The 26,704-nt window shown below is 40.2% G+C and overlaps 1 protein-coding gene across 1 annotated transcript in view; it reads right to left on the bottom strand.

Moving 5' to 3' along the window:
* The window catches only part of ANKRD28 (ankyrin repeat domain 28), a 216,046-nt gene that overhangs the window by 189,037 nt on the left and 305 nt on the right, over window positions 1-26,704 (bottom strand). The window lies entirely within an intron of this gene.

Genomic DNA, 26,704 nt, shown 5'->3' with positions numbered 1-26,704 from the left:
AATAATATTCAGTAGATAGTATCAAAGTACTGAATGAATTTGTTAAGAGTTTGGTACTGAGAAAAACTGTGGCCTTTACTCTCTGGGAAATTATAAGCTCAAGACTAACAGTTACATTCTCTCACAGTTTCAATTCTAACTTCCATGAGTTCAATGAAAACACTACATTAAACCCTTGAAAATGGTAAAGTTTAACGATTTTATAAATTGGGGGTTGGGGGAGTTCCTGCACTTCTGAAGGCAACTGTAGGCTATGGGAGAGAGAATAGTCCAGGAACAAGGCTGTCTCCTGCAGAAGTTATTCAAAGGAAAAAACATCCGCTGACAAGCTGACAGTCAAGGATTGTTCACAACAAATCTGGCAAGACTGAGGAAGAGGACTTTTTTCTCTTTCATTTTATACTTCTGTGAAAAACTGGTACCAAAAACCTGAAATAAGTAAGTTTTCTGCTCTTCAATTTTTCCTAAGAAGCAAAATAAAACAAATCACACACACCCCTCCCCACCTGCCAAAACAAAAAAACAATAAAAAAAACTCTTGCATATCCTTTCTACGGTTAAAAAACAGGAGTGTGGAGAAAAGGGAGCCCTCCTACACTGCTGATGGAAACGTAAATTTGTACAGCCTCTATGGAGAGCACTATGGGAGGTCCTTAAAAAACTAGTACAACTGGTGCTGCCGTATGACCCAGCAATCCCTCTCCTGGGCGTGTGTCTGGAGAAAACTACAATTCAAGAGACACACGCACCCCTAGGCTCACAGCAGCACTACTGACAACAGCCGCGACACAGAGGCAGCGCAAATGCTAATCAGCAGACAGACAGATCAAGATGTGAAATGTGCTCAGCCACAAAAATGAATGAAATAGTGCCATCTATAGCAACCTGGATGGATCCAGATATTACCATACTCAGCAAAGTAAGTCAGAAAAACAAGCACCATATGATATTACTTACGTGTACATGTAGAATCTAAAATATGACACAAATGAACTTACGTATGAAACAGAAGGGCTTCCCAAGAGGCTTGGTGGTAAAGAATCTGCTTGCCAAGCAGGAAATACGGGTTCAATGCCTGAGTTGGGAAGATGCCCTGGAGAAAGAAATGGCAACCCACTCTAGTACTCTTGCCTGGGAAATCCCATGGACAGAGGAGTCTGGGGGGATACAGTCCATGGGGTCGCAAAGAGTCAGACACAACTTAGTGACTAAGCACCAACACTGAAACAGAAACAGATTCAGAGACACAGAAAACAAACTTATGGATGCCAGCTATTTTATATATATATATATATATATACACATATACACACACACACACACACACACATACAATGGATAAACAACAGGGAACAATATCCTGTAATAAAACACAATGGAAAAGAATATGAAAAAGAAAGTATATTTAGGCATAACTTAATCAATTTGCTATAAAGCAGAAATTAACATAACATTGTAAATCAAGTCTACTTCAATAAAATAAATTTTTCTAAAAAGAAAACAAATCTATCGCTACCAAAGGAGAAAGAAGATGGCGGAAGGATATATTAGGAGTTTGGGATTAACATATACACATTATTGTACATAAAATAAACAATAAGGTCCTACTGCATAGCACAGGCAACTACACTCAGTATCCTATAATAAACTATAATGGAAAAAATATGAAAAAGAATATATATGTGTGTGTATACATACATGCACAAATATGTATCACTTTGCTATATACCAGAAAGTAACACATTGTAAATCAACTACACATCAAAAATAAATAACTAAAAGTTGTGAGTATCAAATAAGAAAAAGATTAAACACTTCTCTGTCATATCAAAACTACTTAAAGGTACCACTTAAATACACTCAGCATTTAGGAATCAGAAAAAAAGGTCAGATGCCAGAAAATGTTTATCTAATGTTTCAATACACACTCCATTCCATACACACAAACAGCAGTAACCTGTTCATCTTTTAAGAGTGATTCTCAAATGGATGTTTCACAAACTTCACAGACAGCTCCCAAGGATCCTATTCCACAAGTGTGTAACTCACGAATTTCTAAGTATTCCATGCCTGCAAGGAAGGAGCTACATTTAATAGCTTTTAATTGCTCAAAGAAACAAAGAAGGAACTGCAGAGAAAAAGGCAGATTCATCTTCCTCTTAAGAGCCTGAGGTTTGTCCCTGCCATCTCTAAAACAAGCATTCAGAACAAGCTTGTTCTTTCCTCAAAACTCTAATGTGATGCAAGAACTCTATAAAATCTTCCAATGGCTGCTCCCCAGTTTCAAATCCCACAGTTTAGAACACGAGATAATCCAGGAATTGGCCCCTACATACTATGATAATGACAGCACAAAGAACACAGGAGGAAATGGAGCTATAATGGAGTATTATTAGTATTAAATCTGAAGTAGGCTGTGATAAACTCAGATGCACACTGTAATCCCTAAACACTAAGAAAAATATAGTTCTTAAAAATCACACATTTTAAATGGTAAAAAGAAAATACAAAAGGTAATAAAAACAGTGGGAAAAAAATGACATGACATATATAGAAAATGAAAAGTAAATGGGAGATGAAATTCAACCATTTCAAAAATAGCATTAAATAGGAAAGAATTATAAAACACTCCATTAAAAAGGCAGATGGCTAGACTAGATTTAAAAAAGCAATACCCACCTATATGCCATCTACAAGAGAAACTTACAAACAGGTTGGAAGGATGGGAAAAGATGTAACATGCAAACAATAACTATCAGAGAACTGAAGCAGCTCTATTAATATCTGACAAAATATGACTACATAAAAAAAAGTTGAGATAAAAAGGCATTTTATAATATTAAAAGTACCAATTCAATAGAAGATATTAATGAATATAAGCATATGCACCTAAGAAGCAGGCCCAAAATAGGGGAGGCAAGAAAATGAGAGAAATGAAGGGGAAAACAGGCAATTAGTAACAGCAACAGCTTCAATACCCTACCCTCTTACATATAGAACAAGTAAACAGGAAATCAGTAAGAATAACCCGAACAATACTGCTAACTAATGTGATCTAGGTGACACATATTCAAGACTCCACCCAGCAACAGAATTCACATTCTTCTGAAGCATTCGTGGAATAATCTCCAGGACAGACTGTACGACAGACAATAAAGTAAAAGTGTTAGTTACTCAGTTGTGTCTGACTCTGCAACCCCATGGACCATAGTCCGCCAGGCTTCTCTGTCCATGGGAACTTCCCAGGCAAGAATACTAAAGTGAGTTGCCATTTTCTTCCCCAGGGGATCTTTCAGTCCCAGGGATGGAACCCAGGTCTCTGCATTGCAGGCAGATTCTTTACTATCTAAGCCACCAGGGAAGATCAGACAATAAAACAAGTTTCAAATTTAAAAGAACTGAAATAAGACAAAGAATACAAATAATATTCCCCAATCACAATGCAATTAAATTAGAAAACAAACAAAAATTGGAGAAATCCACAAATGTTTGGATACTAAACAAGACACTTCTAAACAACATTTGGGTCAAACACAAAATCATGAGGGAATTTAGTTAGAATGCATTTTGAACTGGAAACAAAATCAAAACATATAGGATAGTAAACACAGAAGAATTTAAAGGGAACTTTACAGCTGTACACACCAATATGAGAAAAGGAAAAAAGTATGCTTTTTCCCGATTGCTTAAGACGGAAACCAACTAAACCCAGAGCAAGCAGAAGAAAAGAAATTACAAATGTAAGAGGGAAAATCAGTATCATGGAAAAGAGAAAAAAATAGAAAAAAAATTAATAAAATCAAAAGTTCGTTCTCTGAAAAGAAAAATAATTTAACAAATCTTTAGCTAAACTGACCAAGAAAAAAACAATAAAGACGAATTACCACACCAGGAATGAAAGGTGTATATCACTGACTTAAGAGAAATTAAAAGGATTATGAGGGAATGTTTTTACAACGTTAAGCCAACAAATTAGACATTACAGATAAAATGAAAAAAATTCCCTGAAAGACACAAACCAACAGAACTGACTAAAGAGGAAACAGAAAGTCTAATCAGACCTAAATGAAGAAACAGAATTAGTAACTTAAAAGACTTCCACAAAGAGAAGGTCTGGCCCATACAACTTCACTGGTGAATTCTACCAAACGTTTAATCCTTCACAAACTCTTCTAGAAGAGAGCAGAGAACACTTCACAGTTCATTCTATGAGGCCAGCATCACCCTTATACCAAAGAAAAAGATATCACAAGAGAGAGAGAAACAAAACATAAGCAAGCTAAACCCAGCAACACACAAAAGGGATTATATGTGTCTGGCTGTTCTTAAAACATTAAACATAACATTATCATAAAAGCAGAGATGTCACTTTGCCGACAAAGCTCTGATAGTCATAGCTATGGATTTTCCAGTAGTCATGTATGGATGTGAGAACTGGACTATAAAGAAGGCTGAGCGCTGAAGAATTGACGCTTTCAAATTGTGATGCTGGAGTAGACTCTTGAGAGTCCCTTGGATAGCAAGGAAATAAAACCAGCCAATCCTAAAGGAAATCAACCCTGAATTGATTGGAAGGACTGATAATAAAGCTGAAGCTCCAATATTTTGGAGTCGACTCATTGGAAAAGATCCTGATGCTGGGAAAGATTGAAGGCAAAAGGAGAAGAGGGAGGCAGAGGATGAGACGGTTGGATGGCATCACCGACTCAGCAGACATGAATCTGAGCAAACTCAGGGAGATAGTCAAGGACAGGGGAGACTGGTGTACTGCAGTCCATGGGCTTGTAAAAAGGCAGACACCACTTAGCAACCAAACAACAATCATGCAATTCAGCAACCTGACTTATATGAATATTCCCAAGAGAAATTAAAACACACATCCACACAAATTGAAGGTTTGCAGCAACCCTGCACTGTAAAATGATGGTTCACATTTTTTAGCAATAAAGTATTTTTAAATTAAGATATGTATATTGTTTTTTCAGGCATAATGGTGTTGCACACTTAATACTCTATAGCACAGTATAAACATAACTTATACACGCACTGGGAAACCAACCAATTGTGACTTGTTTTATTGAAGTACTAGCTTTCCTGCAGTGGTCTGGAGTCAAACCTGCAATATCTCCAAGATATACCTTGTTTTTGTTTAGTCACCAGGTCATGTCCAACTCTTTTGCGACCCCCATAGACTGTAGCCTGCCAGGCTCCTCTGTCCATGGGATTTCCCAGGCAAGGATACTGGAATGGGTTGCCATTTCCTTCTCCAGGGGATCTTCCTGATCCAGTCCAGGGGTTGAACCCACATCTCCTGTATTGGCAGGCAGATTCTTTACCACTGAGTCACCAAGGAAGCCACAACTTGCAAATTATAGTGGTTGCCTGAGGCTGAGAGGGCTTCCCACATGGCTCAGGGCTAAAGTACTACCTGTCAATGTAGGAGACTCAAGAGATGGGAGTTTGATCCCTGGGTCAGAAAGATCCCCTAGAGAAGGAAATAGCAATCCACTACAGTATTCTTGCCTGAAAAATTCCATGGACAGAGGAGCCTGGCGGGCTAATAAGTCCACGGGGGTCACAAAGACTCAGACATGACTGAGCACGCACACACAAGGCAAAGGCTAAGAGAAAGGAGAGGAGGTTAGGAGAAACAGAAGTAACTGCTCATTGGCACAAAGTTTCTTTCCGAGGTGATAAAAATGTTCCAAAATTAGACTGTGGCTGATAGGTGCAAAACCCTGTGAATTTACTAAAAAACAAACAAAACACACTGAATTATAAATTATTTAATAGGTAGATTTTCTGAATCATATCTCAAAAAGATATTAAAAACAAACTCCAGCTCAGATTTAGTTTGTTGGCCCAAGATCATACAGTCAGAAAGTGGCAGAGCTAAGTTCCAAACCCAAGTCTTTTAATACAGTAGCAGTTGCCATTTATCAAGTGCCAACTATGTGCCAGGGGTTTTACACACTCTCATTTAATTCAACAATTCTGGGAGCAAGACGCAACTACTTTCCATTTCTAGGTGAGGAAACACAAACTTAAGTGAAATAACTTGCCCAAAGTCACAGAGCAGATAAATTAATGAGCTAGAATTAAAAGTATATGTTCCAGCATTCCAGACATTCAATTAAGACTGCTGCTGCTGCAGCTAAGTCGCTTCAATCGTGTCCAACTCCTAGCGATCCCATGGAGCCTACCAGGCTCCTCCAACCATGGGATTTGCCAGGCAAGAGTACTGGAGTGGGTTGCCATTGCCTTCTCCTCAATTAAGACTATCATACTTGTTTTCCATATCCATGAATGACATCTATTATTATTTACTTAACATTTAAGTCATTTACTCCTCTTGCCTGAGAAAGCCATGGAAAAGAATGATGCTATAACCTGAGAGGGTAAAATTGGGGCTACAGACAGGAATAGAAAAAGTGGCAGGTGAGAACTTAAGACTGACATAATGGCACCCAGGGGAGGAACTGCACATACAGTGCCCACTGAGAGACAAGGCCTGCTGAGAAGGGGGCACAGCCTGACAGACAGATTGCAGGAGGTAGCAGACCAAGATGAAAGGGATGAGACTGAGATATAAGTTAAGAGCTGAGGCCCAAGAGGTGCCAATGGACTCAAAAAAGGAGACTGAGGTGGAAAAACAGAGATGAAAGCTGAGTAGGTATGACTAATACAAAAGGGTGCAACGGAAGAGCTGGGAGACCCCTAAAGAGGCCATAGGAAAAGCTGTCCCGTGATTCAGAAAACACTACCCTAGCCAGTACTGCTCGAGTCAGCAGGTCAAGTTTCTCAAGAGGTCTGTTTGTGGCCAAAGTGAACCTAGCCAACAAGGTGAAGTCGGTTCTAACACAGCAAAGCACAGGTGTGGGTGAAGAAACAGGATAACCGATCATGAAAGACATTAAGGTCAGAGAAAAGGAATCCCAAGCTCAAAAGTGTGGCTTCTAGGTGCTGAGGAAACTAGGTGAAGGGTAGGGAGTTCTTCTGACTTTATAAATAGAACCTGGACTCTCAGTCGGTGGAACACTGCTAGTAAGCAAAGAAAATAGACCGAAGTTAATTAAGCAGCATCTCAAAAGCAATAATTCAAAAGCCAAAACACAGGAGGTTTCTAAACCAGTAATGCACCAGGACATACAAAAGAATCCAGATATTACTGATCATCTCTAACAGTTAAGCGATCCAGTCAGTACATCTAAATTTAAGTGAGGATGATATACAGAAATCCAGCTTTATGATAAAAGATAAAGTGAAAGATAATTTGTTTCATTAAGGGACTATTTAAAATAAGTTTCTTTAAATTACCAAGGTCACTCACTGTTAAATAAGTGCTTTAACCCTATACACAAATTTCCAGAGCATTGCTATAGTACATCTATATAGTGTTTCATTTAGAACTCTTAACCAGTTTCTGAGTTGGGAAATACTTCTATTAGGTTCCCTCTCTGACCCGCTACAGTATCAGCTGAGAATGTCTGCAGGCTGCAGTCCCCCAGTCTCCTCGACTGAGGTCTCTGGATTCCAGGCATCTCTGTTCGAATCATTTAACCAACAGACATGCTGGTTTTTAACTTACCTGCCCATACCTTGGATTAGGCTACTTACTGGCTCTACACGAGTAATTCTACACTTGCAATTCCAATTTGTTCTGCTGGCTTCAACTCCACTGCCCACCCTTCATGCAGCAGTTTGCTCTTATGTCCCTCAAAAGCCAGCTGTTGCTAACTCTGAAGTCCAGCTAACTCCATTTCTCCAGAACGTGACTGTCCCTTCCCTCGCTGTTCAAAGTTCTCACTCCTGGCATGACCCAGTCTGACACTCTGGAACTACACACTGCCTAGCACACAAGCTTCCGAAAGTAGGGGAAACTCCCCCCACTCAGAGAACTATCCAATAGAGAAGCTCTTGTTTACCATCTACATACATACATACCAAACACATATATAAAATCTTTAAAAGCTGTTTGAATTATCTGATTTTACCCTAATTAATTTACACTAATAAAAACATAATACTAAAGATAGCTAAGTAGGTCCTTTCTGACTTTCATCCTTTTTAATCCGAGTTTCCTCAAATGGAAAAGAAGAGGAAATGCAATCAAAAGCTATTTCTTAAAAAACAAACAACAACAAAAAAAACTTTTCGTTAACTGCAGGAAAAGTTTCATGATTTAATCTGCATCAACACTAAGATTTGCAGTTCTCCTAAATTAAATATTTGATCCTTTTTTGGTGGCAACGAAAAACATATTCAAATGAAATAGCCCCATATAACACCAAATTGCCAAAAATATACTTGTAGTTTTTGCTCCTCTAATATTAAAGGATATTAAAAAGATAAAAGACCACCTGACCTGCCTCTTTGAGAAACATGTATGCAGGTCAGGAAGCAACAGTTAGAACTGGACATGGAACAATAGACTGGTTCCAAATAGGAAAAGGGGTACGTCAAGGCTGTATATTGTCATCCTGCTTATTTAACTTCTATGCAGAATACATCATGAGAAACGCTGGGCTGGAGGAAGCACAAGCTGGAATCAAGATTACCAGGAGAAATATCAATAACTTCAGATATGCAGATGACACCACCCTTATGGCAGAAAGTGAAGAAGAACTAAAGAGCCTCTTAATGAAAGTAAAAGAGGAGAGTGAAAAAGTTGGCTTAAAGCTCAACATTCAGAAAATGAAGATCATGGCATCTGGTCCCATCACTTCATGGCAAATAGTGGAAACAGTGGCTGACTTTATTTATCTGGGCTCCAAAATCACTGCAGATGGTGATTGCAGCCATGAAATTAAAAGATGCTTACTCTTTGGAAGGAAAGTTATGACCAACCTAGACAGCATATTGAAAAGCAGAGACATTACTTGGCCAAAAAGGGTCCGTCTAGTCAAGGCTATGGTTTTTCCAGTGGTCATGTTTGGATGTGAGAGTTGGACTATAAAGAAAGCCGAGCACCAAAGAATTGATACTTTTGAACTGTGGTGTTGGAGAAGACTCTTGAGAGTCCCTTGGACTGCAAGGAGATCCAACCAGTCCATCCTAAAGGAGATCAGTCCTGAGTGTTCATTGGAAGGACTGATGTTGAAGCTGAAACCCAAATACTTTGGCCACCTGATGCGAAGAGCTGACTCATTTGAAAAAACCCTGATGCTGGGAAGATTGAGCACAGGAGGAGAAGGGGACAACACAGGATGAGATGGTTGGATGGCATCACCAACTCAATGGACATGGGTTTGGGTGGACTCTGGGAGTTGGTGACGGACAGGGAGGCCTGGCATGCTGCGGTTCATGGGGTCGCAAAGAGTCGGACACGACTGAGTGACTGAACTGAAAAGGATATTTTACTCAGGCTATGTATGGCTCTTGTCCACCAAGAATGAGAGAAAACATACTACAAGAGGAACATGGGTTAATAAAATCTCATTAAAATACACTTTAAGGACCCCTAACTCCAAGAATGGGTTCAATTAGCCATTTGCCTCTTTGATGCTCTCAAAGCACAAGTAGCATAACTGTTCTTATCTAATTCCTGATTTTCCCATACTAGAAAGCAGAGCCCCTGTTTTATACATAGATATATCTTCATTTTCAAGGACCAGCAGGTAGTAGGCATACAAATGTTTGTTATCTAATAATATAACCAGGATGTTAATTATAATGATTTCCACAAAAATAATTACAAGGAAAACAGCACACACACATATATATATATATGGTCTGGAAGTCAACAACTGAAGACTAACCTATCAAATTATTGTTTCTGTTTGTTATTTTAGTCACTAAGTCATATCTGATTCTTTTGCGACTCCACGGACTGCAGCCTGCCAGGCTCCTCTGTCCATGGAATTTCCCAGGCAAGAATACTGGAATGGGCTGCCATTTCCTTCTCCAGGGAATCTTCCTGACTCAAGGACAGAACCCACATCTCCTGCACTGGCAGGCAGATTCTTTACCACTGAGCCACCAGGCAAGCCCAGCCTACCAAACACATGAATTTAAAAATACAAATAATACAAACCAAGAGCAACTGCTTCTAAATTATAATTTGGATAATAATCTAAGGAGTTATATCAATTAAAGTTACAGTGTGTGTTTTAATAAATAAATCCCCAAACTGTGGCATAACACATGTGCTTAGTCGTTCAGTTGCGTCCGACTCTCTGGAACCCCATGGACTGCAGCCCACCAGGTGCCTCTGTCCATGGGGATTCTCCAGGCAAGAGTACTGGAGTGGGTTGCCATGCCCTCCTCCAGGGGATCTTCCCAACCCAAGGATTGAACCCAGGTCTCCCACATTGCAGATGGATTCTTTACCATCTGATCCAGATGGCCTAACATAATAGTTAATTTTTATTTCATGTCTTTAGGGTTTACCAGGTGGCACTGTTCAATAAGTGGATTACCCATATACACAATCTTCCAGAGCATTTCCATAGTAAACCTATACAGTATTTCAATTAGAACTCTTAACTAGTTTCTAAGTTGGGAAATAGTTCTATTAGCTTCCCTCTAATAGGTAAAGAACCCACCTGCCCATGCAGGAGACGTAAGAGACATGGGTTCGATCCGTGGGAGGGGAAAGAGCCCCTGGGGGAGGAAATGGCAGCCCACTCCAGTATTCTTGCCTGGAGAATCCCATGGACAGAGAAGCCTGGTGGGCTACAGTCCACAGGGTTGCAAAGAGTCAGATGTGACTGAAGCGACTTAGGACTTAGCATGTATGAAACCCCAAAAGACACGTTAATGATCAGCTGGAGGCGTGAAAAAGCTGGAGATGACCCAGATGACAAATATCCAGCTCTCTTGGACCCCTCCTTTCCAAAGCTGCTCTGGCAGCCAACACCCAGCCAGCACTGAAGAAAACAGAGGGCTGTTCAAAGGAGGTTTGTGTTTGCCAGAGTTGAAGAAACACTCAATTACATATTTTTTAGTAGCTTAGTTTTCTACAGCCAGTTCTCAATCATATGGCCATCCTCAAGTGCAAGAGGGGCTGGTCATTATAAGTTAGCTGGGATCCAAGAGGAAAAGAAACAATACTGGTAAAAAGCAAGCCAGTCTTCACCTAAGAGGTTTTAAAGTACAGGGGCGGGGGCACCGCACCAGCTGATCCTCACTCAGATCTAACGGGATCCCCAAAGCCTGTACTTCAGACAGCTGAGCGATTCTAGTTTGTTTCCGCGTTAGGAATGGCTGACTTAGGAAGAAGAACTTGAGGCAAACAGAAACTTCCATGGAAAAGTTTTAAATAATGTGTGGATAAAAAGCACTAAAAGACAAGGAGAGAACTGAGTCTCTGGGCCTGAGGAGCCACCAGGACCTTCTCTCTCCCTTCCTGGAGCGGCCTTCCCGTGGCCCTCTGCCCTGCGCTGGGGACGCTTCTCCGGCTTCCCTGCCTCCACGCCTTCCATACCCCCCTCACACTCTCCTCGGCCAGGGACTCTTCTCATTCACTTCACTACCACAGAAAACGCTTTTCTCTGAGCCCAGCCTCACATTTAACTACCTATTTAATGACACTTCTACATTAAATGTCCCACTAGGAAAGCAGTACATCCGGAACTGAATTCATCTACCCTCAAACCAGCTCCTCTTCTTCATGCCCTATTCGCCCAGGCCCTTGAGTCAAAACCCTAGGAGTCAATGATAAATTGGACTTCATAATTAAAAGCTTTTATGCCTCAAAGAATATTACCAAGGGATAGAAAGATGACCTACAGAATAGGAGAAACTTTTTGCAAATCATATTTCTGTTAACGGACTTGTATCTAATATGTATAAAGAACACTTACAACTCAATAGTAAAAAGACAAATAGCCCAATTAAAAAAGGGACAAAAGATCTGATGAAAAGATGCTCAGCATCATTAACCATCAGGGAAATGCAAATCAAAACCAAAAATGATGCCATTTCACACACACAGCATGACAGACAGTAAGTGTTTCTGAGGATGTGGGGAAACCAGAACCCTCATACACTGCTGGTGGGAATACAAAGTGACACAGCTACTCTGGAAAATCGACTGGAAGTTTCTTAAAAGGCTAAATACAGAGTAACAATATGACCTAGCTAGTTACACTCCTAAGTACACATCCAAGAGAAATAAAAACTAATGTTCACACAAATGTTCACAGTAGCATTATTCATACTTAGCCAAAAAGTGAAAATAACTCAAATGTCCATCAACTGTTGAGTGGATAAAATGTGGCATACGATACAATGAAATCATTATTTTATTACTCAGCAATAAAAATATTGATACAAGCTACAACATGAATGCCTTCCCTGGTGGCTCAGACAGTAAAGCTTCTGCCTGCAATGCAGGATACCCTGGGTCAGGAAGATCCCCTGGAGAAGGAAATGGCACCCCACTCCAGTACTCTTGCCTGGAAAATCCCATGGACGGAGGAGCCTGGTGGGCTACAGTCCATGGGGTCACAAAGAATCAGACGTGGCTGAGCAACTTCACTTTCACAATATGAATGAGCTCAGAAAACATGCTAAGGCAAATTTTAGAGGCAAAAAGTAGATTAGTAGTTGTCGAGGGTTGGGGATGACAGGAGCTTGGAGGAATAACAGGTTTAGGGGTTAGAGGTATCTTTCAGGCAAGATATAATGTTCTAAAATTGTGGAGACACACAACTCTGTGAATATACAAAAAACCATTTAAGTGTATAATTTAAATTGGTCTGTGAATTTTATCAGTAAAGGTGTTTCAAAAAGGAAAAGCTGTAACTCAACAACAAAAAACCACCTCATTAAAAAATGGGCAGAGAAACTGAATAGACATTTTTCCAAAAAACATGCAGATGGCCAAACAAGCACATGAAAGATGTTCAACATCATTAATTACCAGTGATTTTTAAATTTTAAAAAAATTTTTAAAATAAGGTATCACCTCACACCTGTAAGAATGGCTATTATCAAGAAACCAAGAAAAAACAAGTGTTGGCAATAACATGGAGAAAGGGAACCCTCATACACTGTAGGTGGTAATGTACATTGGTGCAGCCAGCATGGAAAACAATATGGAAATTCCTCAAAAAATTAAAAACAGAACTACCATATAATCCAGCTATCCCCTTTCTGGGTATTTATCCAAACAATACAAAACACTAATTAGAAAAGATACATGCACACCTATGTTCATAACAGCATTATTCACAATAGCCAAGATATGGAAGCAATGTAAATGTCCATCAATAGGTGAAAGGATAAAGATGAGGTATACAATGGATACTACTTATACATTATTATTTAACTTATATGCAGAGTATCTCATGCAAAATGCTGGGCTGGATGAAGCACAAGTTGGAATCAAGATTGCCGGGAGAAATATCAATAACCTCAGATATGCAAATGACACCACCCTTATGACAAAAAGCAAAGAGGCACTAAAGAGCCTCTTAATGAAAGTGAAAGAGGAGAGTGAAAAAGTTGACTTGAAACTCAATATTCAGAAAACTAAGATCATGGCATCCAGTCCCATCACTTCATGGGAAATAGATGGGGAAACAATGGAAACAGTGACAGACTTTATTTTTGGGGGTCTCCAAAATCACCGCAAATGGTGATTGCAGCCATGAAATTAAAAGACGCTTACTCCTTGGAAGAAAAGCTATGACCAACATAGACAGCATATTAAAAAGCAGAAACATTACTTTGCTAACAAAGGTCTGTCTAATCAAAACTATGTTTTTTCCAGTAGTAATGTATGGATGTGAGAGTTGAACCATAAAGAAAGCTGAGCACCGAAGAATTGATGCTTTGTAACTGTCATGTTGGAGAAGACTCTTGAGAGTCCCTTGGACTGCAAGGAGATCCAACCAGTCCATCCTAAAGGAAATCAATCTTGAATATTCATGAAGGACTAATGCTGAAGCTGAAACTCCAATACTTTGGCCACCTGATGAGAAGAACTGACTCAATGGAAAAAACCCTGATGCTGGGAAAGACTGAAGGCAGGAGGAGAAGGGGATCACAGAGGACAGGGGACATGAGTTTGAGCAAGCTTCGGATGTTGGTGATAGAAGCCTGGTATGCTGCAGTCCATGGGGTCACAAAGAGTCAGCCACGACTGAGTGACTGAACTGACTGACTTATCCATTAAAAAAAAAGTGAAATTCTGCCCTTGTGAAAACATGGGTGAACCTGGAGGGTATTATGCAAAGTCAGTCAGACAGAGAAAGACAAATACTGTATGCCTTCACTCATGGATGGAATATAAAAAACAAATAAAAACCAAAATAAATGAATAAACCAAACAGAAACAAACATAGAGAACAAAGTAGTGATTAGCAGAGGGGAAGGGGTGGGGATAGAAGACAGAAGTGGTAAACATACTGTAGTATATACAGAGGTAGAAATACAATGTTATACATATGAAACTTACAAAATGTGATAAACCAATGCTACCACAATAAACACATATTTTTTAAAAAGAAAAAGCTATCAAACTGTTAATCCAGAAATTGAAGCAAGAGAAAAGGCTACCTCTCCAGATTAATTTATATGACAAAGTTTATGCAGACTTGAGTACTTTTTAGGTAACAGGATATAAAAAATATCGTGCTCGACAGTAGTAACTTTCATTCTAGGCTTTTAGAACAAGCCTTTGTGTTAGAAACAACTGCTTCCTGATTTCCCTTTCAAAATATTTTAACTGTCCTGTGCTGCATGTTTTAATATTATCCATGGCCTTAAATCCTTAACAGTAGAAAAGACATACCTTTAACTTTATAACAAACAAATTATGAAACCATCACCAATTAAGAATTTGAACTTAAATTTACTAGGTAAAAGTGAACTTTAGTTGTGGGAGCAGTAACTCCATCTAGACTTTGCTTTGTATACCAATCAGCATATACAAAGAATCCTGGCAATTTTTCTTAAAATCAGCATCACACAAAGAAAGTGGATGAATGAATCAATTAATAGTATAACTAAGAACTGGGGTTATGGATATGAGTGGGAATCAAACCTAAAGTACTTGAGAACTGTAATCACTGTGTACCATATACTGTGACACTTAAAAAAGATTGGTTTAAGTAACTGAAGATTTCATTAGCTTTTACTTTAAATTAGAAGTATTACTCAATGATTAGTTTGATGTGACTTGTCCATAGGAGACATTATCCAAAACAAAAAGGCTTAACCCTTTGGGCATAGAACACTTTCAGGTGCATCTTATTCTAGCCCAGGGAGAGTGCATTCACTGAATTTTACATTAGGCTAGAAAAACAAAAAGGAAATAAAATGCTGAGAAACCTAATACACCCCAAACCTAACTCCTTGGATTATCTGCTCCCCCCCACCCTCTGCCTCCCCCCGCCCACTACCACAGTGTTCACTTGCATTCATGTATAATTGACCCTGGTGGGACTACTGGGCTTCCCTGGTGGCTCCGACAGTGCAATGCGTGAGACGCGGGTTCAATCCCTGGGTTGGGAGATTCCCCTGGAGGAGGGCATGGCAACCCACTCCAGTCTTCTTGCCTGGAGAATCCCCATGGACTGAGGAACCTGGTGGGCTCTCTCGGGTTGCAAAGAGTCGGACACGGCTGAGCAACTAAAGCACAGCACAGTGGGACTATGCACACAAAAAATTACCAAACGCTTTATGACTATAGGACACAATTCTATAAATAAATAAATCATTATTACATATACAAGGATCCTTTAAAGATGTACTCATTTCTATTCGAACTTCAGCTTAGTAATTAATATATTCCAATTAGTTTCCACTAAATGAAAAGGTTTTACATATGTTCTGAATTACAGCAGTAGCCACCTAACGAATCTTGGGTGTCCCTATTTGTCTTTTATAATCTACTCTTCTAAAACCTGTAATTTAGCAGTTATTAACTTTATGGTTTCATGTACCTCTCAAAGGATCTAATGAAACTATGAACTGTCTTGAAAAAAGTATACATATACACATTCCCTCTGAAGCCCTTCACAGAGCCTACATCAGACTTCCATCACCTGCCAATCAGTCCAAACTTCTTAACCTTGTACTCTTAAGTACTTCATACCGTAGTCACTGTTAATTCAACCAATCTATCTCCAGTCCTTTCCAACTACAACCACCAATCAGGTCTACCTCCTCACTGTGTGTGTGTGTGTGCTTGGTCATGTCTGACTCTTTGCAAACCCATGGACTGTAGCTCACCAGACTCCTCTGTCCATGAGATTCTCCAGATAAGAATACTGGAGTGAGTTGCCATGCCCTTCTCCAGGGGATCTTCCCGATCCAGGGATCGAACCCAGGTCTCTCATACTGCAGGCAGATTCTTTACTGGCTGAGCCACACACCATCCTCTATTTCTGGCTTGCCTTCAGGGATTCCCCTTGTTGCTTTCCTGCACCAATGTCTGCTTTCGACAAAGTCTTTCTGTGAACCTCAAATACCTCCCTAGCCATGAGGGTTTCCCTCTTCCTAAAATCAGATCATCTGATCCTTTCTGAATTTGGAATCATGTTATCTGCAACTCTTACAAAGCACTGCATGTTCTACACTGTATCATACAAGGTATTAAAAAAAAATTAAGAAACATACGACTTAAAAAACTTATTTTTAAACTATATGTTAGTTACATTTTCAAAGAATATGCCCCATGTTTTTCTTCAACTTCTATAAAGCTTTTCACATGAAGCATCTCAAACACTGTGCATTTATTTATGTGTGTCTTCACCTGGTGGCTCAGACGGTAAAAAAAAAAAAAAAAAAAAATGCCTGCAATGAAGGAGATGCGGGTTCAATCCCTGGGTCAGGACGATCCCCTGGAAAAGGAAATGGCAACCACTCCAGTATTCTTGCCTGAAGAATTCCATGTACGGCCCATGGGGTCACAAAGGGTTGGACACAAATGAGTGACTAATGCTTTCACTCAATTTCAAACCAATAAGACTCTTCAGTGCAGAGACAGTAGCTACTGCACCTTTGTGTCCCCCACAATATCCAACACAAAGTAAGGAAACACTTGATATGGAATACTTGAACATCTGAGCATAAGTGTCTTTTGAGCATATCACACATCCTGCGTCCCCAATTAGAAGATTTTTCAGAATCTTTTTTTTTTCCTACTGTAAAGTCAAATAATGTTCCACCCTTGATAAGGTAAGTGAAATACTTAACAAGTAAGAAGTTACTAACTATCCAAAATAGTGATTTAAATCCATCCAACATGTACTCATTGATATGTCAACTCTGCTCAAAAAAAAAAAAAAAAAAACAACCTTTCAATATATCAAGTTCATTTCAGTCGTGTCTGACTCTTTGCGACCCCATGAACCACAGCACACCAGGCCTCCCTGTCCATCACCAATTCCCGGAGTTTACCCAAACTCATGTCCATTGAGTCGGTGATGCCATCCAATCATCTCATCCTCTGTCGTCCCCTTCTCCTCCTGCCTTCAATCTTTCCCAGCATCAGGGTCTTTTCAAATGAGTCAGCTCTTCGCATCAGGTGGCCAAAGTACTAGAGTTTCAGCTTCAACATCAGTCCTTCCAATGAACACCCAGAACCGATCTCCTTTAGAATGGACTGGTTGGATCTCCTTGCAGTCCAAGACTCTCAAGAGTGTTCTCCAACACCACAGTTCAAAAGCATCAATTCTTCGGCACTCAGCTCAGTCATCCATACCTGACTACTGGGAAAACCATAGCCTTGACTAGATGGACCTTTGTTGGCAAAGTAATGTCTCTGCTTTTGAATATGCTGTCTAGGTTGGTCATAACTTTCCTTCCAACGACTAAGCGTCTTTTAATTTCATGGCTGCAATCACCATCTGCACTGATTTTGGAGCCACAAAAATAAAGTCAGCCACTGTTTCCACTGTTTCCCCATCTATTTGCCATGAAGTGACAGGGCTGGATGCCATGATCTTAGTTTTCTGAATGTTGAGCTTTAACCCAACTTTTTCACTCTCCTCTTTCACCTTCATCAAGAGGCTCTTTAGTTCTTCACTTTCTGCCGTAAGTGTGGTGTCTTCTGCATATCTGAAGTTATTGATATGTTTCCTGGCAGTCTTGATTACAGCTTGTGCATCTTCCAGCCCGGCATTTCCCATGATGAACTCTGCATATGACTTAAATAATATATCAAGAATTCTTATCTAATGAACATTAACCAAGAAGGCTGACAAAGATGGCTCCTACACACACACAAATCCCAAAGTGAAAGCTATTATCCTTTAGTATTACTGCAAACAAAATTTAACTCAATATGAAACAAACTCAGAAAATGGAAACAAACTCAGAAAATGGAAACAAAAAACATCCAGATTATAAATATGCACAGAGGCAGTAAAACAGCATAAAAGTATATACTTCAAATTCTTAAACTTGATATAAAAGTTTATGACCAACTGATTCATGCTACTACATGGATGAACCATAAAAATATTATGTAAAGTGACAGAAGTCAGACATAAAAGGACACATGCTGTATGATTCCATTTATATGAAATACAGACAGATTTATAGAGACAGAAAGTAGATTAGTGACTGCTAGGGGTTAGGAGGAAGGGAAAACAAAGCGTGACTGCTAATGGATTTTTGGAGTGATGAAATGTTCTAGAATTAGGTAATGGCTGTACAATTCTGTGAATATAATAAAACTACTGAACACTTTGAAAGGGTGAATTTCATGGTATGCAAATTATATCTCAATTTTTTAGTGTTTATAACCACTTTGGCTATTTTATCTGAAAGAAAAATGTTTCTTAATAGGAATCTTATTGTGTAATAGTTTGCTTCTTCAAGCTGATCTACACTAGAGGTTATAAACTGGTCCTCTCAGTTCATCACTCAGTTGTGTCCGACTCTTTGCAACCCCATGGACTGCAGCACACCAGGCTTTCTTGTGCTTCACCAACTCCCGGAGCTTGCTGAAACGCACGTCCATCAGTCGGTGATGCCATCCAGCCATCTCATCCTCTGTCATCCCCTTCTCCTCCTGCCTTCAATCCCTCCCAGCATCAGGGTCTTTTGAAATGAATTGGCTCTTTGCATCAGGTGGCCGAAGTATCGAAGCTTCAGCATCAGTCCTTCCAATGAACACCCAGGACTGATCTCCTTTAGGATGGACTGGTTGGATCTCCTTGCAGTCCAAGGGACTCTCAAGAGTCTTCTCCAACACCACAGTTCAAAAGCATCACTTCTTCAGTGCTCAGCTTTCTTTATAGTCCAACTCTCACATCCAAACATGACCACTGGAAAAACCATAGCTTTGACTGGACGGACCTTTGTTGCAAAGTAATGTCTCTGCTTTTGAATATGCTGTCTAGACTGGTCATAGCTTTTCTTCCAAGGAGCAAGCATCTTTTAGTTTCATGGCTGCAGTCATCACTGCAGTGATTTGGGAGCCCAAGAAAATAAAGTCTCTCATTGTTTCCCCATCTATTTGCCATGAAGTGATGGGACTGGATGACTGGATGCCATCATCTTTGTTTTCTGAATATTGAGTTTTAAGCCAGGTTTTTCACTCTCCTTTCACTTTCATCAAGAGGGTCTTTAGTTCCTCTTCACTTTCTGCCATAAGGGTGGTGTCTTTTCCATATCTGAGGTTATTGATATTTCTCCCAGCAATCTCAATTGCAGCTTGTGCTTCATCCAGCCCAGCATATCTCATGATGTACTCTGCATATAAGTTAAATAAGCAGAGTGACAATATACAGCCTTGACAGACTCCTTTTCCACATTGGAACCATTCCGTTGTTCCATGTCCAGTTCTAACTGTTGCTTCCTGACCTGCATACAGGTCTCAAGAGGCAGGTCAAGTGGTGTGGTATTCCCATCTCTTTAAGACTTTTCCACAGTTTGTTGTGATTCACACAAAGGCTTTGGCATAGTCAATAAAGCAGAAATAGAAGTTTTTCTGGAACTCTCTTGCTTTTTCGATGATCCAATGGATGTTGATCTCTGGTTCCTCTGCCTTTTCTAAAACCAGCTTGAACATCTGGAAGTTCACGGTTCACGTATTGTTGAAGCCTGGCTTGGAAAATTTTGAGCATTACTTTACTAGCGTGTGAGATGAGTGCAATTGTGAGGTAATTTGAGCATTGGCATCGCCCTTCTTTGGGACTGGAATGAAAACTGACCCCAGTCCTGTAGCCACTGCTGAGTTTTCCAAATTTGCTGACTTACTGAGTGCAGCACTTTCACAGCATCATCTTTTAGGACTTGAAATAGCTCAACTGGAATTCCATCACTTCCACTAACTTTGTTAGTAGTGATGCTTCCTAAGGCCCACTTGACTTCGAATTCCAGGATGTCTGGCTCTAGGTGAGTGATCATACCATTGTGGTTATCTGGGACAAGATCTTTTTTGTCCTTCTTTTTTTAGTTCTTCTGCATATTCTTGCCACCTTTTCTTAATATCGTCTGCTTCTTTTAGGTCCATACCTTTTCTGTCCTTTATTGTGCTCATCTTTGCATGAAATGTTCCCTTGGTATCTCTAATTTTCTTGAAGAGATCTCTAGTCTTTCCCATTCTATTGTTTTCCTCTATTTCTTTGCACTGATCACAGAGAAGGCATTCTTATGTCTCCTTGCTATTCTTTGGAACTCTGCATTCCCTACTAACCCCCTTTTAAAACCACAGCTTTAAGATTTCCTCAATGATAACTACCAACTTGCCAACATTTATAAATAGAAATTTTTCATAAGAATCTGTATTTCTGGCTTCCTACAAGAAAACTGGAGTTCTCAAAATACTAGGCACACCTGCCCAGCAACAATGGACTGGAGCTGATTAGCAGCTAACATACCTGTTATCTGCCATGAATCTCCATCATTCCCAATTGTCTCCTAGATACTGAAGCCAAGTATCAGCTGCCATTCAGCTCCCTGTTTGTGAGTTTTTATCCCTTATCCAAACAAAGACCATCTATCTTTCTTATTAATGTATACTATGAATCACTGCTGATAAAATATAACCCTGTAATTGGTCTAAGGGTACAAATGTCCAGCTATAAGATGAGAAAGTTCTAGAGGTCTAGTGAACAGCACAGTAAGTATCATTTACAATGCTCTATTGTATATACATAATTGAAAGTTGCTATAAGACACAGATCTTAAATACTGAAAGTTGTTACAAGACATAGATCTTAAATATAATTTACACACGAAATGATAATTACATGAAGGGACAGATGTGACTGTAGCCATGAAATTAAAAGATGCTTGCTCCTTGGGATGAAAGCTATGACAAACTTAGCGTATTAAAAAGCAGAGACATCACTTTGCCAACAAAGGTCCAGACAGTCAAAGGTATGGTTTTTCCAGTAGTCATGTATGGATGTGAGAGTTGGACTATAAAGCTGAGTGTTGAAGAATTAATGCTTTCTAATTCTGGTGCTGAAAGACTCTTGAGAGTCCCTTGGACTGCAAGGAGATCCAACCACTCAGTCCTAAAGGTAATCAACCCTGAATATTCATTGAAAGGATTTATGATAAAGCTAAAGCTTCGGTACTCTGGCCAGCAGATGCAAAGAGCTGACTCACTGGAAAAGACCCTGATGCTGGGAAAGATTGAAGGCAAAAGGAGAAGTGGGTGGCAGAGGATGAGATGGTTAGATAGCATCACTGACTTAGTGGATGTAAATCTGAGCAAGCTCCGGAAGATAGCGAAGGACAAAGGAGCCTGTCATACTGCAGTCCATGGGGTTGCAAAGAGTGAGCCACAACTTAGTATCTGAACAACAACATGGAAGTGTTGACTAACTTACAGTCGTAACCCATTTCACAACACATTCATGTATCAGAGCAGTGTTGTACACTTCAAACTCACATATGTTATGTATGAATAATATCTCAATAAAGCTGGAAAATGTACAAAAAAGATTTTCACAACTCAGATAATCACGATGGTGTGACCACTCACACTCACCTAGAGCCAGACCTCCTGGAATGTGAAGTCAAGTGGGCCTTAGGAAGCATCATTATGAACAAAGCTAGTGGAAGTGATGCAATTCCAGTTGAGCTATTTCAAATCCTAAAAGATGATGCTGTGAAAGTGCTGCACTCAATAAGTCAGCAAATTTGGAAAACTCAGCAGTGGCCACAGGACTGGAGAAGGTCAGTTTTCATTCCAATCCCAAAGAAAGGCAATGCCAAAGAATGCTCAAACTACCGCACAATTGCACTCATCTCACACACTAGTAAAGTAATGCTCAAAATTCTCCAAGCCAGACTTCAGCAATACGTGAACCGTGAACAATACATGAACTGTGAACTTACAGATGTTCAAGCTGGTTTTAGAAAAGGCAGAGGAACCAGAGATCAAATTGCCAACATCCTCTGGATCATCGAAAAAGCAAGAGAGTTTCAGAAAAACTTCTATTTCTGCTTTATTGACTATGCCAAAGCCTTTGACTGTGTGAATCACAACAAACTGTGGAAAAGTCTTAAAGAGATGGGAATACCACACCACTTGACCTGCCTCTTGAGACCTGTATGCAGGTCAGGAAGCAACAGTTAGAACTGGACATGGAACAACGGAATGGTTCCAATGTGGAAAAGGAGTCTGTCAAGGCTGTATATTGTCACTCTGCTTATTTAACTTATATGCAGAGTACATCATGAGATATGCTGGGCTGGATGAAGCACAAGCTGCAATTGAGATTGCTGGGAGAAATATCAATAACCTCAGATATGGAAAAGACACCACCCTTATGGCAGAAAGCAAAGAGGAACTAAAGACCCTCTTGATGAAAGTGAAAGGAGAGTGAAAAACCTGGCTTAAAACTCAATATTCAGAAAACAAAGATGATGGCATCCAGTCATCACTTCCCATCAAATCATGGCAAAACAATGGGGAAACAATGAGAGACTTTATTTTCTTGGGCTCCCAAATCACTGCAGTGATGACTGCAGCCATGAAACTAAAAGATGCTTGCTCCTTGGAAGAAAAGCTATGACCAGTCTAGACAGCATATTCAAAAGCAGAGACATTACTTTGCAACAAAGGTCCGTCCAGTCAAAGCTATGGTTTTTCCAGTGGTCATGTTTGGATGTGAGAGTTGGACTATAAAGAAAGCTGAGCACTGAAGAAGTGATGCTTTTGAACTGTGGTGTTGGAGAAGACTCTTGAGAGTCCCTTGGACTGCAAGGAGATCCAACCAGTCCATCCTAAAGGAGATCAGTCCTGGGTGTTCATTGGAAGGACTGATGCTGAAGCTTCGATACTTCGGCCACCTGATGCAAAGAGCCAATTCATTTCAAAAGACCCTGATGCTGGGAGGGATTGAAGGCAGGAGGAGAAGGGGATGACAGAGGATGAGATGGCTGGATGGCATCACCGACTCAATGGACGTGGGTTTGGTTTGATTCCGTCAGCTGGTGATGGATAGGGAGGCTTCGCGTGCTGCGGTTCATCGGGTTGCAAAGAGGTGGACGCGACTGAGCAACTGAACTGAACTGAAAAGTTGGAAAATAAATAAAATTTAAATGCAACCATGCAAGGAGAAAAAAACTTGACAGTGACACCTGTTGAATAAAACCCTGTAACTGTTACAGATTCATGCTGTATAAACACATCAAAATGGGGAAAAAATCGAGGGAAAAATTCATGTTTCCACTCCTACAAACAGCAGACATTCCTTTTATTTCATTTACAGTTATTTTCACCTACTAATAAAAAATAGTACAGTAATAACTTCTTACCCCCATATTGGGGTTGGCACAAATGAGGGAGAGCTGTCTCATTCACTGATTGGATAGGAAAGCAAACTACTGTGTTTACTCACTGATTCTATGTTTAAACCAACTATAACCCCCCTGACATTTATGTGCACAAAGAAAAACAACCCCTACCTATGTTTAGTTTCTATGTAACAGACTGTATTAACAATGGAAAAAAGCAAAATAAATATGGAAATAACAGAGAAAAGCTCAAGTGAAAATGAGGACTGAGTAAAATGCTGCCAAGCACCTTCCAGCTTTACAATTCTATGTACTTAAATGGATCTCCTCCTTTCCTCCAAGTAAAATAATTCATATAGCTGAATGGCCTGTTCATAGATGGAAAGGGTTAAAATGGTATTTGCAGGCTTCCCTGGGGGCTCAGTTGTAAAGAATTCACCTGCCAATGCAGGAGACAGGGGTTCAATCTCTGATCCGGGAAGATCCAAAATGCCTAGGATCATTAGGCCCGTGGGCCACAATTATTGAGCCTGCACTCTAGAGTTTGGGAGCTGCAGTTACTGAAGCCTGCGGGCCCTAGAGTCTGTGCTCCACAGCAAGAGAAACCACTGCAATGAAAAGCCTGTGTACTCTCTATCAGGGCTCAGTGGTCAAGAATTTGCAAGCCATTGTGGGGGACTCAAGAGATGAGGTTCGACTCCTGGGTGGGAAAGATCCTCCAGAGAAGGAAATGGCAACTCACTCAGGTATTCCTGCCTGAAAAATTCCATGGACAGAGGAACCTGGTGGGCTACAGTCATGGGGGTTGCAAAGAGTTGGACAGGATTAAACACGCACCCGCTCACTTAAAGCCTGTGAGACAATCAAGACACCCAGCACAGCCAAAAATAAATAAAATTATTTTTTAAAAATACATTTGCATTCCATTTCATTTTTACCATTACTTTCAATAGCTAATAAAATATCAACATACAAGATGACTTCTAAAAGTGGCTATTCCCTTTAAACCAGGCAAAAACAAACTCACTTTTAGCAGTCTTCCAAATGACAGACCAAATGAGCCAACTACTAGTAGTTTAGAGGTAAACCCTAATGCTCTTTCCCCCATCTGAGCCATGCCACTTCATTAACTTGCCCAAATATCTTCAAGTTTACAGGTGACATTTTACATATCATCCTTAGTTCAGTTCAGTCACTCAGTCGTGTCCGACTCTTTGAACCCCATGGACTGCAGCACGCCAGGCCTCCTCGTCCATCCCCAACTCCCGGAGCTTACTCAAACTCATGTCCATTGAGTCGGTGATGCCATCCAACCATCTCATCCTCTGTCGTCCCCTTCTCCTCCCGCCTTCAATCTTTCCCAGCATCAGTGTCTATTCAAATGAAAAATCTTTATCATCCTTACCATGGACATTATCTAAAACTGGAGTAGCATCACAGTTGCTTCATAACTGCAATTCCTAAATACACAAATACAAAGGTGCAACTGGGTTTTATGTGAAAATACAACCCTGTTTCTGTAAAATGAGATGCTCTCTTTACTAAAAGTTCACCAAATTTCTAATGCACACAATGATCCAAATAACTTTCTTCAAAAGTATAGGACTAAAACAAAAACTGTTACCTCAACTATAAGTTATGGAAACAAGGCGCCATTGGATCAGTAAAGATGAGTGGAGTATCCAGATCAGAGTTTCACACCATTAAAAGCATAACATGAATTAACTGCACAGTAATTAGCAGGAATTGGTTTATGCTCTACCTGTTATTCTTTAATAGTGCTGCCCCATAGAACTTTTTGATATAGGTGCTCCACATTTGTGCTGTGCAATACCACAGTCAAGAGCCGCACAGAGTATGGGACACTTGAAATGTGCGCACAGAGTATGGGACACTTGAAATGTGGTTAGCAGGAATGAAGAACTGGATTTATTTTACTTAAAATTAAAGTTAATCTAAATTTAAGTTGCCACATGTGGCTACTGGCTATCATATTGGACAATGCGGTTCAACGATTTGAAATACAATGTATAAACTTGGTTAAATGCTAGAGTTTTTCAAAGTATCAAGTCCTGATGACCTTAATACCAACTAACGATTTGAAATACAATGTATAAACTTGATTAAACGCTAGAGTTTTTCAAAGTATCAAGTCCTGATGACCTTAACACCAACTAAAACCTTCCTGATATCAAATGATACATACACAAGTTCAACCATCGGCCTCCACAGAAAAGTCACGAATGACATGACACTACTTAAAGATTCAAATTTTAAGGTACGATATTTGCTAAGAGACAATACTGAAAAATACATCTTAAGTTTTTCCCCACCGTTTTTCAAAAGGGGATTTCACTTCTGAAACAGTTTCCCAATGCATCCAACTACCTTCCCTTTAAATCTGCTCAATACCTTCTGTTCAGAAAAACAAATGGCAAAAAAAACAAATTCTCAGCACGAATAAGCCTACTAAGATTCGGTGTATTTCACACATTCATTTCCCTTTTCCTTCAGAGGAGATTTCAAATGTTTGCATTGCCTAGAGTCTTACTACCCATCATTCAACGTTTTAAGGTAGACAAATCATTCTGATATCGTGGCGATTTCGTCCCTAGACACAAAAGTATCTCCTCCATCAAAAAGTGTCACGACTCTTAACCGCACTTCAGGTGTTCGTGAACCCGCTCTTCCTGAGTCAAGAAAAGTAACCAAAATGGTGCACAAAACGTCAGAAGAAAACGAGTCTGAGAACTTGCACGGTGAATAACTTAGTCCTTGAGCGGAAAAAAAAAAAAAAAAAAAAAACCAACCTTCTTTGATCCGGAGAGGCGGCCTCCAACTTACCCGGCGACGCCAACAGGCGAACAAGGTCGTGACCCGCGGTCCCGGCCGCGGGCGGCGCCCGGCCCGGGCGGCGGGAAGCCACCTGTTAGGCCCAGGCCTCACTCACCTGGAGAAGCGAAGGCGCGTACCCGGACGCGGGCGCCCGGCGCGAGCGCGGACCCGCCCCTTGGCGGCGGCAGCGGCCGGAGGCGGCGGCACGTGG

The sequence above is a fragment of the Bos mutus genome, chromosome 1, assembly GCF_027580195.1.
Source record: "Bos mutus isolate GX-2022 chromosome 1, NWIPB_WYAK_1.1, whole genome shotgun sequence".
Lineage (NCBI taxonomy): Eukaryota > Metazoa > Chordata > Mammalia > Artiodactyla > Bovidae > Bos > Bos mutus.
This window is presented reverse-complemented; position numbering and strand designations above follow the sequence as displayed.